The following is a 16,036-nucleotide window of genomic DNA, read 5'->3' on the forward strand; positions in this document are numbered from 1 at the left end:
CAGTTTAGGAAGCTGAAGTTGGTTGTCACATTGCAATTTCTTTAGTGAGCATACAATTTTCATGACTTTATTAATGAGTTTTACTTGATAAATATTAAAAGGAAAGGTTTCTCTCTCTCTCTTTCTCCTCCTCTCTCTCCTTCTCTCTCTTTCCTTCTCTCTCTCTCTCATTCTATCGCTTATTCTTCCTAATCCTTTGGCAGAAAAGAACACCAAGAAGTCTGAAAATAGAAATTTCAGGTTTGGTGTTACACGGAGCCAACACTGTAACTGTGACTGGATGGTTTTTAGGTTTACATCTATTTCCTGCAAAGTGTTTTTATACCAGTTTCACTGTCTTTGAGTAGTTAAGTGGCCTTCTGCAAGTACTCAGAGTGGGAAAATCTCCTTGGAATTAGGCTGGGAAAGTTAAGATCAATGGTACTGCTGATGGCTTATCAGTGTGATAGCAGGAAAATGTGTTCCTGATGAGTAAGGCATTGAGCTTGTTCAAGGCATCCTATTTGGCCCAGACAGATGGTTAATGAGATAAGTTATGGTCAGAAGGTGCTGATTCTAGTGCCTTGGAATTTTTTGAAACAAATTTTGTGTTCAAAGGAAAAACAAACAGGCAAATGAACAAACAGTAAAGCCAGAAACAAGAACAAACAGGTCCTTTGATATAAAAATCAAAGAAAAATCAGTCAAAGAGATGAATATCTGCATTATTTATTTTAGCCTAACTCTACAGATGGCAATTTTATATCAGTGGGTTATAGAGAGCATGAACCCATCAAACTGATATCCCATGAGGGGATGTCACGCCAGGATACCCTATTGAGACCTTTCCTTCCAGAAGATGTTGGTTGGCCTACTTGCTCAGACTTGAAGCTGAAGGTTAAACATCACATACAGAGTTCTTACACATCAATTGAAAAGCTTATTGGAGTTTTAAAGAGTACAGACATGCAGGAAATATGGAATTACTATTAAACATTTGAAAAAAAATGTTCATTCTGATAAGCAAATAATTCTAATGAAAATAATATGACAGCATTATGTTTGGGCCCATTAAATAGTATGAACAGGAATAAAATATTAATAATGGTGCCCATTGAAATCAAGTGCCCAATTAATGAATTAAGCACTCTTCTAAACTTCTTGTTCCCTTGTAGATTGATGTAATTTTTTGTTTTTCTTTTGAGATAGAGTATCACTCTGTCACCCAGACTGGAGTGCAGTGATGCGGTCACAGCTCATAGCAACCTCTGTCTCCAAGGTTCAAGCAATTCTCCTGCCTCAGCCTCCTGAGTAGCTGGGCTTACAGGAGTGAGCCACCATGGCCAGCTAATATTTGTATTTTTAGTAGAGAGGAGATTTCTCTATGTTGGTCAGGCTGGTCTCCAACTCCTGACCTCAGGTAATCTGTCCCTGCCTCAGCCTCCCAAAGTGCTGGCATTACAAGTGTGAGCCACCAAGCCCGGCCCAAATTGATGTAACTTTCTAAAGGCCAGTTTGGTAATACATGCATTCAGAATTTCAACTCTTCATATTACTTTACCTATTCCAAAGCATAAAAATGATCATGGTTTTCTGTGTTATAATCCTCTGTTTGACTTTCCCTTAATTAAAGCTGGGATCATCAAACTTTTTCTGTAAAGGGCAAGATAGAAAATATTTTAGGGCTTTGTGCCACACTGTCTCTATTTCAATTACTCAGCTACGCTCTCGTGCACAAAACAGCCTAGAACACAGGTGATCTGTGCTCAAATAAAACTTATTTATAGACACTGAAATTTGAATTTCATATAATTCTCACTGGATACTAGGCTTATGTTTCATTTCAACCATTAAAGAATGTAAAAACCATTCTTAGCTTGTGGTTGTTTCCAAAACAGGTGGCAGGCTGCATTTGAGCCTCTAGCTTCAGTTACAGCTTAAAGCATAAATCCCCCAGTCCCCACATCCTTTACAACATTCTCCCCAAACTTTCATGCTACCTGCAACTGTATGCTTATGTGTGCCTTTCTCTTATGTCTAGAGTGTCATCTCCATCACCACCTTCCTGAAATTATTTTTATTACCTATGTTGACTTAGAAATGAGCTTTGTCGACCGGCTGCGGTGGCTCATGCCTATAATCCCAGCACTTTGGGAGGCCAAGGCGGGTGGATCACGAGGTCAAGAGATCGAGACCATCCTGGTTAACATGGTGAAACCCCATCTCTACTAAAAATACAAAAATTAGCTAGGCATGGTGGCGTGCGCCTGTAGTCCCAGCTACTCGGGAGGCTGAGGCAGGAGAATTGCTTGAACCCAGGAGGCAGAGGTTGCGGTAAGCCGAGATCGTGCCATTGCACTCCAGCCTGGGTAACAGGGGTGAAACTCCGTCTCAAGGAAAAAAAAAAAAGTAAAATATTAGATGAAAGCAGGATTTTTGGTATGATTTAGTGTGAATCAAAGTATATCTAATTGACAAGTATAAACCACTTAGATCTCATTTATTTATCTATCTATCTATTTATTTATTTATTTATTCATTAATTCGTTTGGTTCTGGGGTACATGTGCAGAACGTGCAGGTTTGTTGTTATATAGGTATACACGTGCCTTGGTGCTTTGCTGCATCCATCACCCCATCATCTACATTAGGTATTTCATCTAATGCTATCCCTCCCCCTTCTCCCCACCCCTGCTATCCCTTGCTAGTCCCCCACCCTCCGACAGGCCCTGGTGTGTGATGTTCCCCTCCGTGTGTCATGTTCTCATTGTTCAGCACCCACTTATGAGTGAGAACATGGGGTGTTTGGTTTTCTGTTCTTGCGTCAGTTTGCTGAGAATGATGGTTTCCAGCTTTATCCATGTCCCTGCAAAGGACATGAACTCATCCTTTTTATGGCTACATAGTATTTCATGGTATGTATGTGCCACATTTTCTTTATCCAGAGTATCATTGATGGGCATTTGGGTTGGTTCCAAATCTTTGCTATTGTGAACAGTGCTGCAATAAACATGTGTGTGCATGTGTCTTTAGAATAGAATAATTTATAATCCTTTGGATATATACCCAGTAATGGGATTGAAACAAATGGTGTTTCTATTTCTTAGATCTCCTTTGATAGTGCAGGGACTGAAGATTGCAGGAGGGTGTTGGATGTCTGGGTTTGTACGAAAGATTATCAGTAGGATAATGGGAAGACAGGCACAGGAAGGGGAAGTTGGGCATATAAGCAAGCAACAATAGGTTAAGGGTCTGCATGGGGCAGACCGTGTTCATTTTCAGTTGGATTGAGATAAATAGAAGAGAAAGTGGTTATGCAACGAACTGAACAACAAAACATTTCAATTTCTCATGATTTATTACTTTTTGCAAAATAATTTACTACAGTAAAATTATAGTAAATTACTGTTTATAAAGAATAATTGTCTCCTTATAAAGAGATAATTAAAGTGGTCATTTACATTTCATTATAGTGTTTTTGTTAAAATTATGATATTTCAATCAATAAATTGTAAAATACCTTTTTACAAAGGCCATTGTGTAAAGTGGGTGGCTAGTCTTGAATTCAATGCCCCATACCTCTGGAGAACCCAATGATACGGAACACGAGGTGTTACTAATAATAATGTTTATTATGCTATCTGTATATACACATTACTTATTGTATTGTTGTATGTTTTATACACACATATATACCTTGCTTAAAAATAAAATAAATATCTTTGGGAAAAGTAACCTTGTGAACTTTATAAAGTAATAAAATAATATTAATAGTTAATTACCAATAACTAAATGAATGTTTCTTATGTGACAGGTGCTGTCTAAATATTTTACATTCAAGATCTTTTTCCTTGCTTAAATATTAATCCTAGAAAATTCAAACATATACAAAAGAAGGCCACTATAGTGATCTGCCTAGTACCTAACTCCCTGCTTCAACACTAACAATCTGTGGCCAAATTTATTTTATCTTTGCACTGATTTCCTCCTCCCATGTTATTTTGAAAGAAATCCTAGACATCGTATTATGTTATCCATAATATTTCTGCTTGTATCTCTAAAAGACAAGGACTCAAAAATATAAAACCACAGTGCTATTATCTCACTTATAAATAATTAGCAGTAGTTTCTTAGTATCATCAGATATTCAGTCAGTGTCTATTTGTGTGCATTTAAAATTTTTACAAATTTTTTCAATTGAGATCCAAATAATTTTCATGTTACAATAGGTTGATATTTGAAGTCTTTCAAATAACTTTTAATTTATAGACTCTCTCTCTCTCTCTCTCTCTCTCTCTCTCTCTCTCTCTCTCTCTCTCAGTGTTTATTTCTCTCTCTCCTTGCAGTTTATTCATTTAATAAACTTGGCTATTCTGTCCACAGCCTGGATTTTTTTGGACAGTATTTCACCTGGCTCTGTCCTCTGAGCTTCCTGTAAATTGATAGTTATATGTAAAGACCTCATCAGATAAATCTGACAATTAATTGATGATATAGTTGTATGCAGGGGGAGGCTTGTGGGTGGCTTTAGATTCTTCCAGAGGGAGGCTTATTTTAATTTTGTGATCTTTGTTGATGCTGTTGTTAGCAACCTAGATCCTAGGTGAATTCATTGGGGTTTGAAAAATTCTTGTAGTCTAATTCTAACTTTTTATTCATGTATTAGCTAGGCACTTCTATAAAGAAAAATACCTCAATTACAACTTTTCTCCCAAATGGTACATTTCTATAGGAAAATAATAAATGATGGATTTTTTTTCTGTGTATTATGAGTTTTCAAAATAATGAGGTAGTAAGCATGGTCCAACTATGATCAATTCATGTGATTATTTATTTTGGGGAGATCATTATGATCTCATATATTATACATACATGTAAAAATGCAGCATGCATACATGAAATGTACATCCTTGGGATGTGCCAGTCTATTGCAGTTATTCTCCTTATTGATGTTCAAGTTATCCCCAACTTTGACCAGGGGGAGCCTCAAGTGGCTCCTGAATGATTTTACAAGGCGTCTTTTGGCTTTTAGAGGGTTCTTTTCATGTAGTAGGATTCCAGTCTTATCTGTACATTTCCTATTCTATATCTGTACACAACCATTTCTACAAGAAACCCTGGTCCTTTTCAGTGGGAAAAAGTATTTGGACACTACATTCTAGTCTGTAGAGGTCATCATTGCTGCTGGGATGGCTGTATTAGTGGGCAATACTAAGAAATATAGAGATAGGTTTTAAAGCTAAAAAGTCATGAGTTTGTACTGATTCTTCAAATTCAGATTTAGAACTATTTGTGGTTTTCACTTAACCCACTTTGATATCACATCTTTATTTTCTTCCTCCAATTCAGTAATCCTGATCTCAATAGTACCGGGGATTATAGAATTAGAGTATTACAAAAATACTCATCTCTTTGTTCCTATAATGTACTCAGAACAGTCTGGAAATAGCAATACCAATGCTAATACCAACAATATAATTACAGAAGCGTATACAATTTTATTTTTCGGAAGTTGTCTTTGTCCTCAGCATATTATAACATTAGAGTACACCCTTCTGGAATGTGCAGATTGATTATTGTTTTAAAGTCACACAGTTTAGTTTCTCTGCATGTGACTATGCCACTAACTATATTTGCACCTGTAATAAATTTAAGGCTAGTTATTTATTTTTAAATTTTTTGACATTGTATTATAAAAAACTATGTTTTGTAATTATGTAAAACATTTACATGGTTTCAAAGGCAAATATCTAAAATGAGGTAGATTAAAGCTACCTCATTTCTTCTCTTGGTCCATCTAGATTTTTTTAAAAAAGCTACCTCATTTCTTCTCTTGGTCCATGTAGATTTTTTTTTTTAAAAATTAAGGTTTATTATTTTATTGTTTTTTTTGAACTATAAGTAGGTAGTTTAATATATTCCTATATCAATCTGTCTTATATCAGTGGGGATATAATGTAACAACTTTTCTTCATCTTGTTCTTTTTACTTCATACACATCTTCAAAATTGTGTCTTGGTATTATGTAGTGGGACTCCTTGTCTCTTTGTGGAACTGCGTAGTTTATATGTGTGAATGTGCTGTAGATTATTCAGTCAGACTCCTAGGGGACAACTGGGTTGCTTCCTGTGTTTTACTACTGTGAAAAGTCTTGCAATGAACAATCTGGTGCATGTACCCCTTATGTATTGCATAAGTGTGGCTTTGTGGATAGCTTCCTAGAAGTGGGATTGCTGAGTGAAACAGTAGAGGCATATATAATACTGGCATATGTTGCAAAATTATCCTTTGTCTTCTATTCTAACCAGCAACATTGGAACCGTCTGTTTCCTCATGACTTCTACAAAGAGTATATTTTCAAACTTTTGGCTTTTGACAAATAAATAAGTGAGAAGAGGTAGCTCAATGTCGCTTTGATTTGTATTTCTCTTATCGTGGTCAAGAGTAACTTGCATTTCTCTCTGTAAACTTTCTTTTTGTTAACCTAGCCCATTATTTATTGGATAGCTAGTGTTTTCAATTTCCCTATGTTTAGAAGTGTTTCATGTTAAAATTTGATGATTAAAAATTTTAAATATTTTAATATTTTGTCCTTTGTCTTTTAGTTTAATTCTGTAATCTTCTGCTATGCAAAAGTTTTAATTTTTGTTTTATCAAATTTATCTTTCTAATTTTTTATTTCTTTAGGACTTGAGTCATAGAAAAGCTTCTCTTACTTTCAGGTTGTAAAGGAATTCACTTCTAGTACTACAGATTTAAAGTTTTACATTTAAATAGCTTATCCATTTGGAATTTGTCCTGGGGTATGATATAAGAAAAGGATCCAGTGCTATTTTATTTATATGGTTACTCAGTTGGCTTAATACAACTTATTAAATAGTCCATCTTTAACTCTATGATATGATATGCTTTTATAGCATCTTAAATTTATACCTGTAATTGGGTCTATTTCTGGATTTTCTAGATTGGTCTGTGACAATGTTTGTATTGTTACTGTACTGTTTTAATTCTAGACAATTCATAGTATTTTTGATATTGGCAAGGCTCTCTTCCCTCACTACCACACATTCATCTTTATTCATGGTATTCTTTACGATTTTTCCTTATTTGTTTTTTGAAATGACGTGAATACTCAACTCATAAAGCCTGGCTTTAAAGCAAAATCTGATCCCATTTGCTGGAATTGCATACATTTATAAATTAATTTAGATTAAATGGACATCTATATTGATGCACAAAAATTGTAGCAATATTATTTAAAAAAATCAGAGATGATATACAAGCATAAAATATTTGTTTTAACTCTAGTGTTTTTTTCTTTTCTTTTTTTTTCCAGAAAATCTGTAAGCTGAATCTAGTGTTTTGTTTTAACTCTAAGATGTTAATCGTCAAGTTTAACATCTTAGCCTAAGACTTTTAAAAATGAATGACATATATTTATATAAGTGACATAGTTTGATTTGTAGAATAATTTCATTTGTTTAACAATAAAATTTATAATCCTATCTATATTTGCTTCTATTGATAATTGGGAAGTCAAAGTGGTCCACTCAATAAAATGCAAAGATTGTGGGTACTTTTCTTTCATTTTTCTATTTGAACCAAATTTCATGGTTTGATGATGGAGAATGGATATCTAGGCACAGCTTTACAAAAAGAAATCTGCTATCTTTCTATGTATACATCCTCAATAAGATAATTAGCTACAATTAAATTAAAATGCAATGAATCTGTCTGAATTTTTGTTGTTGTTTCTTGTGAACTTTATCTCATTGGTGTTAAAGATTCACATTTTGGAACTTTTCACCACATTCGAATTGTATGGCTTGGTTGTGATAGAATGGATTTACCATGATTTTCATTCATGCCTAATTCGAGTGTATGAATTCTGCATTTTTTTTCATTCACACATCATTACACAAGCTATCCTTGAAGACATATTTAATATGTCAGAATAAAATGACTGCTTTCAAAGTAAAAAAAATAGGTATATCAAAGTTCAAACTCAATGCAATTAATAATAGCAAAATTAATTCATAAAGTATTTACAACTTGCCAGATTCTTCCCAAGTGTTTGTTATATATTAACTCATGTAATCTTTGAAATAACATAAAGATGTAGGTACTATTTCCTAATTCTATAAATGGGGCTCAACTCATGCAGTTGGTAAGTGAGATTTAAACTCTGGCAGTTTGACATAGCCTTGTTTGTAACCATTATACTCTACTGACTGTATATGCTAGATTTAAACTTTTACATTTAAATAGCTTGTTCATTTGGAATTTGTTCTGGAGTATGATAGGAGAAAAGGATCCAATGCTATTTTGTTTATATGGTTACCTCAATACAACTTGTTAAATAGTCCATCTTTAACTCAATGTTACGGTATGCTGCTTTTATAGCATATTAAATTTGTACCTATAATTGGGTCTATTTCTGAATTTTCTAATAAGTCCCGTTCTGTGACAATTTTTATATTGTTACTATACTGTAACAATACACTTATGTATTTTTTCATGTAAAAACATGCACAGTATATAACATTGGGGGTTAAAGTGATGATAAAGACAAATGTGATCTCTTTCCTCTTGGAAGGAGGCTGAATGTAGACTGAAAAGAACAGCATGAGATAAAGCTCAGGAGGTGAGACGATCCTGGTTTTGAAGGTGTTTATAAACCATATTTCAATCTCCTGGCAATGGAAATTCATTGAAAAGTTGAAATGGGGAAGTTACATAAACAGATATGCACTTTGGAGATATTACTTTGACTCTACTGGGGGATAATGGATTGGGAAAAAAGCAAGACTGTTGCAGAGGTATTATTTAGGAGAGGTTGTGGTAGTCAACATGAAATATGAAGTTAGCATGAACTAAGAGGTTGGCAGAGGACTAGAATTAATGAATTGATTTAAGATACTTAGAAGGAAGAATTAAAAGGACTTTCTATTGCATACATCTTGGGAATAAGGAAGATGATGTAGTTCTGAATTTCTGACTTAGGAATGTGGAGAGTGTTGATGTCATTTCCCATTAGGCAATGTAGGCGGATAGGCCAGGTAGGGATAGAAGATGATTCATTTACATTTGAATATGATGAGTTTCATGAGACATACAAGGGGAGTTGCTCATTATGTTGTTGAAAAACATGGGTCTGAGGCTCAGGAGAAAGGTTTGGGTTGAAGATGTAGATTTGCAAGTCTTTAAGCTATAAGGAGTAATGACAGTCAAGTTCTGAAACCAAGATTATTGCTCAGAGAAGGTTCATAGAATGTAACAATGAGGCTTTTGAAAGAGCTCAAAATATCAATAGCATGAAAGAGATGAGAAGAGAATGAGAAGCAAAGATACAAAAGTAGGAGAAGTCAGAAGGGGGGGACCCAGGAAAATTTAGACATCATAAAAGTTAGAGGAAGAGAGAATTTATAAAAAATGAACAGACAGGTAGAAAGTTAAGCTCTTGGTTTGCTTGATAGATATAAGATCATCTCTCTCTTTGTATATATGTGTGTGTATATAGTATATACATATACACACACATATGTTCAAAGAGATGATCTTATATCTATAGATATAGATATATAGATATAAGATTATATATATAGATATACATATATATACAGAGCATAGATATATCTCTATATAGATATAGATATATATATATATGTATATAGATATAGATAGCATAGATATATCTCTATATAGATATAGATATATATATATATGTATATAGTATATATACACACACACACACACACACACACATATATATATATATATATATAAATATAGAGATATATTTACTTCTTTATCCTAATGACTTGCAAATCTATGTCCTCAACCTGAACCTTTCTCTTGAGCCTCAGGCCTATTTTTCAACAACATAATGAGCATCTCCACTTTTATGTTACATGAAAGTCAGCATATCCAAATGCAAATGTATTATAGTGTTCAGCAACACAGACAAAATTGATGTTCTTGGAGAGAGTAATATCAGAAGCCTGTTGGAGTAGAAACTGGATCATAGTGGGATATGGAGTAACTAGGGAAAGTGGAAATAGAAACAGTGAAGCTAATCTGTTTATTAAAGAGGCTTGGCAGTAAAAGAAAGTAATGGGTTGGTGCAAAAAACACAAAAAGTGCAATTACTTTTGCACCAACCTAATAGAAAGGACAGTAGCAAGAGGGAGGAAAATATAAATAATTTTTTAACTTTTAAATAACTTTTAGATTTGGGGTACATGAACAGGTTTGTTATATAGATAAATTGCATGTGGTTTGGGGTGCAAATTATTTTGTCACCCAGGTAATGAGCCTAGTACTTGACAGGTATTTTTTTAATCCTTTTTCTGCTTCCACTCTCCACCCTCAAGAAGGCCCCTGTGTCTGTTGCTCCTTTCTTTGTGTCCATGTGTTCTCAATATTTAGCACGTATAAGTGAGAACATGTACTATTTGGTTTTCTGTTCCTGTGTATTAGTCTGCGTAGGGTAATGGCTTTCAGCTCTATTTATGGTACTGTAAGGAACATGATCTTACTCTTTTTTATGGCTGCATAGTATTTCACAGTGTATATGTACCATATTTCTTTATCTAGTCTACTGTCGATGGGCATTTATGTTGATTCTATGTCTTTGCTATTGTAAATAGTGGTGCCATGAACATACGTGTGCATGTGTATTAATGGCAGAACAATTGATATTCCTTTGGGTATATACTCAATAATGGGATTGCTGGATTGAATGGTAATTCTGTTTTAAGGTCTTTGAGAAGATGTCAAACTGCTTTTCATAATGGCTGAACCAACTTACATTACCACCAGCAGTGTGTAAGTGTTCTATTTTCTCAACAACCTAGACAGCATCTATTATTTTTTTATTTTTTAATATTAGCCATTCTGACTGGTGTGAGATGGTATCTCATTGAGGTTTTTTATTTCTCTAATGATTAGTGATGTCGGACATTGCTTGTTGGCCGTGCATATGTCTTTTTGTTTTGTTTTGTTTTGTTTGAGACACAGTCTCATTCTGTTAGCCAGGCTGGAGTGCAGTGGCATGATCAGGGCTCATTGCAGCCTCCACCTCCAAGGAACAGTCAATCCTCCCACCTCAGCCTCTGTAGTAGCTGGGACTATAGCTGCACACCACCGTGACTGGCTAATTTTATATTTTTTTGTAGCAATGGGGTTTCACCATGATTCCCAGGCTAGTCTCAAACTCTTGGTCTCTAGGGGGTCTACCCACCTCAGCCTCTCAAAGTGCTGGGATTACAGGTGTGAGCTGCCATGCCCAGCTTCTTCTTTTGAAAAGTGTCTGTTCATTTCTTTTCTCACTTTTTAATGGGATTGCTTCCTTTTTATTTGTAAATTTGTTTGAGTTTCTTACAGATTCTGGATGTTAGATCTTTGTTGGATATATAGCTTACGAATATTTTCTCTTGTTCTGTAGAATGCTTGTTTATTGATAGTTTCCTTGCTGTGCAGAAGCTCTGTAATTTAATTAGATCTCATTTGTTGAGCTTGGTTTCTGTTGCAATTGTTTTTGATGTCTTAATCTTGAAATCTTTGTCAGGTACAATGTCCAGCATAGTATTTCCTAGGTTATCTTCCAGGGTCTTTATAGTTTTAGCTTTTAATCTAAACATTTAGAGTTTATTTTTGTATAGAAGACAAGGAAGGTGTTGTCCTGTTTCAGTCTTTTGCATATGGATAGCCAGCTATTCCAATGCCATTTATCGAATAGGGGGTCTTTTCCTCATTGATTGTTTTCGTCAGCTTTGTTGAAAATCAGATGGTTGTAGGTGTGTGAAATCATTTCTGGGCTTTTATTCTGTTCCCTTGGCTTATGTGTCTGCTTTTGTACCAGTATGATGGTATTTTGGTTACTGTTACTTTTTACTATAGTTTGAAGCTGAGAAAGGTTATGCCTCCAGCTTTGTTCTTTCTGCTTAGTATTGCCTTAGCTATTTGTGCTCTTTTTTGGTTTCATTGGAATTTCAAAATAGTTTTTTCTAACTCTGTGAAGAATGTTATTGGCAGTTTGATAGGGATAGCACTGAATCTGTACATTGCTTTAGACACTGTGGCCAGTTTAACAATATAAATTATTTCTATCGAAGAGCATGGAGTTTTTTTCCATTTGTTTGTGTCATCTCTGATTGCTTCAAGCAGTATTTTATGATTTTCGTTGTAGAGGTCTTTCACCTCCTTGGTTAGCTGTATTCCTAGGTATTTTATTCTATTCGTGGCTTTTGTAATAAAATTAAATCATTAATTTGTCCCTGAGCTTCAATGTTGTTGATATATAGGAATGCTACTATTTTTTGTACATTAATTTTATATCCCAAAACTTGCCTGAAATTGTTTATCATGTCAAGGATCTTTTGGGCAGAGACTATGTGGTTTTCTAGGACAAGAACCACATCCTCTGCAAGCAGGGATAGTTTGACTTCCTCTCTTTCTATTTAGATGCTTTATATTTCTTTCTCTTGCCTGATTGTTCTGGCTAGGACTTCCAGTACTGTATTGGATAGGAATATTGAGAGAGGGTATCCTTACCTTGTTCTGATTTTAATACTCCCAGCTTTTGCATATCCAGTACGATGTTGACTGTGGGTTTGTCATAGATGACTCATATTATTTTGAGGCATGTTCCTTTGATGCCTAGTTTCTTGAGGGTTTTTATCATGAAGTGATGTTAGATTTTATGGAAAGCTTTTTCCACATGTATTGAGATGAACATATGGGTTTTGATTTTAATTCTTTTAATTTAGTGAATTACATTTATTGATTTGTGTATGTTGAGCCAACTTTGTCTCCCAGGAATGAAGCCTACTTGGTCATGAAGTTAGGAAGGAGTCCCTCCTTCTCAATTTTGGGAATAGTTTCAGTAGGAATGGTACCAGATCTTCTTTATACATCTGGTAGAATTCGGCTATGTATCTGTCCGATCCTGAGCTTTTTCTGGTTGGTAGGCTTTTTACTTAATCCTGATTCAATTTTAGAACTTGGATCAATCCTTTCAGAAATTTATCCTCTTCCTTGTTCAATCTTGGGAGACTGTATGTTTCTGGGTATTTATCCATTTCTTCTAGGTTTTCTGGCTTATGTGCATAGACATGCTCATAATGGCCTCTGAAGGTTTTTGTATTTTGTGGGGTTAGTGGTAACATCTCTCTTGTCATTTTGGATTGTGTTTATTTGGACTGTCTCTCTCTTTTTTTTTTTTTCTGTTGGTTTAGCTTGCATATATCAATTCTTTCAAAGAACAAGCTCTTGGATCCCTTGATATTTTGCATAATTTTGTGCACTTCAACTTTCTTCAGTTCAGCTCTGAGTTTGGTTCTTTCTTTTTTTTAATTTTTTTTTTTTTTTTTTTTTGTAGAGACAGGGTCTCATCATTTTGCCCAGGCTGTTCTCAAACTCCTGGGCTCAAGCAATCCTTCTGTGCTTTTTTTTCTCTATACCGTGTCATTGTCTTTAGGGATAAGCAGGAGTGCAGTCAGCTTGGCATTCCACAAAGATCTTCCAAGGCATGAAAATATGTATGATGTAGAAAAGTGGAATATCATGTTCTTCACTGTGGTTAGAGGAAAGAATAATGATAGGTGGGAATGGGAGGTGATGTAAAGGTAAAGTAGGACCAAGGGAAGGATCTTGGCTGACATTCTAAAAAATAAGCAATAAAAAGTCACCTTCCAATTTTAAGCTTGGGAGTAGAATGATCAGACTGGTGTTTGGAAATAGAAAACCACTGGAGAAGGAAAGTCTAGATGTTGGGAAATCCATGAGCAGTATCATAGCAGTGTGGAGAAGAGATGGCAAATATCTTGGCTGGAGCAGTGACAAAAGAATGAGGAGAAGGGAACAAATTCAAGAGACACTCCTGATGTATAATGAGACTATGCGGCTGATTGCCTGCGAAAATGCAATGTGACTTTGAGATTCCACAGCTGAACTGGAAGCTAGAAAATTATGGAATGATATTTTTAAATTTTAGAGAGAAAATAATTTTCTACCTAGAATTCTATATACATGTATTAAGTGAAAATGTTAGATATTCAAGTCTCTAAAAGTTTACCTCATTTTTATTTATTAGTGCTACTAAAGAATATACTCCCTCTGCTGGGTGCGGTGGCTCACGCCTGTAATCCCAGCATTTTGAGAGGCTGAGGCAGGCAGATCACGAGATCAAGAGATCAAGACCATTCTGGTCAACATGGTGAAACCCATCTCTACTTAAAAAATACAAAAATTAGCTGAGCATTGTGACACAGCCTGTAGTCCCAGCTTCTCAGGGGACTGAGGCAGGAGAATTGCTTGCACCTGGGAGGCAGAGGTTGCAGTGAGCAGAGATCCTGCCACTGCACTCCAGCCTGGTGCCTGGTGACAGAGCGAGACTCTGTCTCAAAATAAAAGAAAAAAAAGAGAATATACTCCTTCAATTCAAAGGAGTAAACAAACACAAGGGGGGACACAGAGTTTGCAATACAAATAAGAGGAATGTCCAGAAAGACAGTGAAAGAAAAGTCAAGGATGAGAACAAAATGTGAATGTAGAGAGCAACTGGTCTCAGTGGCAAGTGTAGAACGAAGGATGCCAGGCATAGTCTTTAAGTGGCTGAAAATAGTAGAATACCTTAAATGTAACTGAGGAGGGAATTATTTCTGATAGAGAATTTGGGTACAAAATTGTGATTAGTTGATAGAAAAATAAGCACCAACATTATTACCAAAACAAAACAAAATAAACATCAACTCCATGATAAGCAAAGGTATGAAAGAGAGTATGCTTGAACTATATGACATGGCTTAGTTGTGAAAAATATTTGCATAGTAATAATAGTATCATGACTGAGTACAAATCTAACAAATTTTGATATAGCGACGTTGAGAGACTGCAGGGAGAGTGAGTGTATGGAGAGTAGTTGTTGGGGGTAGAGGTAGCTTAGGAGTTAAAACCTCAGATTTTGTAGTGATAGTAATAAAATACATAATACTATAAAATATAAATATGAAATAAAATATTTTATATTATATAAAACATAATACAGCTAAAACATTTTATATCTCTTATATCAAATGCCAATAGGCAGTACTCTAAAACTGAAAATCAAGAAATAATATTATTTGTTGCTCAGATATTGGCAAGTAAATACCATAAGAAACATCTAAGAGAATAGAAAGTAGCTGCTTCTGGGGAACAGGAATACAATACATGGAAGGGGAAAAGAACTGTTAATTTTCAAAATCAGTTCTGTAGACCCATTTAGTTTTTCACATTACATGAGTATATGCCAATGATATATTAAATTTCTAAAAGAGAAGGCAGGACAAGAACCAAATGTGGGGAGGGCAATGTGATGAGACAACCATTGTCAGTACAATAATGTAGTTGTTAGTATCAACAACATTAACCATTATTCTTTTAAGCAGGTCTGGAATGGAATAGTTAGGATTATAATTATAACTAAATTAAACTGAAAGTTATGATTTCTCAATTGAGCAAATATTGGTGGGATGATAAATCCAAGAAAATACATTTTATTTTCAAATGGAATTTCTATTTAAATAAAATAGAGCAAGAAAACCTGCTAATCATGGATACATCATAAAATAAAAATATTGTGCTGTAGTTTAATAAATTAATACCATTAGTTTGCCAAAGAATTAGTAATAATAATGTCCAATTTACTACTGAGAAATCATATGACTGCTGCAGTGTATAAAGAAAGCATCTGGAATTACAAAATCCACTGTTTCCTTTGGAAAGAGAAGGGAAATGATTAGCTGAAGCTGTCAATTATCTTTAAATAAATATTACCCCCTTGGAATCAGTAATGTGGGATATTCTTTTGTTGGGGAGATGGTGGAAAGGAAAATAGTATAAACCTCATTCAAACCACTAATTTTAAAGCATTTTATAATATCTAAAATTTCACAGCTTGGATAAATTTGTTTCTTCCTCCTTTTTTATTCTCCTATTTATTGAAAATCATAAAATTGAGAATAAACTGGACGTGGAAAAGCTGTGCATGCATAAGAGAGTTTCCAGGTTTTTAA

General features: G+C 34.7%; 1 long non-coding RNA gene across 1 annotated transcript in view; it reads left to right on the plus strand.

Moving 5' to 3' along the window:
• LOC103793351 (uncharacterized) overlaps positions 1 to 16,036 on the plus strand; it is a 175,088-nt gene that overhangs the window by 60,860 nt on the left and 98,192 nt on the right. The gene's annotated exons all lie outside the window — the stretch shown is intronic.

The sequence above is a fragment of the Callithrix jacchus genome, chromosome 5, assembly GCF_049354715.1.
Source record: "Callithrix jacchus isolate 240 chromosome 5, calJac240_pri, whole genome shotgun sequence".
In the NCBI taxonomy this organism is placed as follows: domain Eukaryota; kingdom Metazoa; phylum Chordata; class Mammalia; order Primates; family Cebidae; genus Callithrix; species Callithrix jacchus.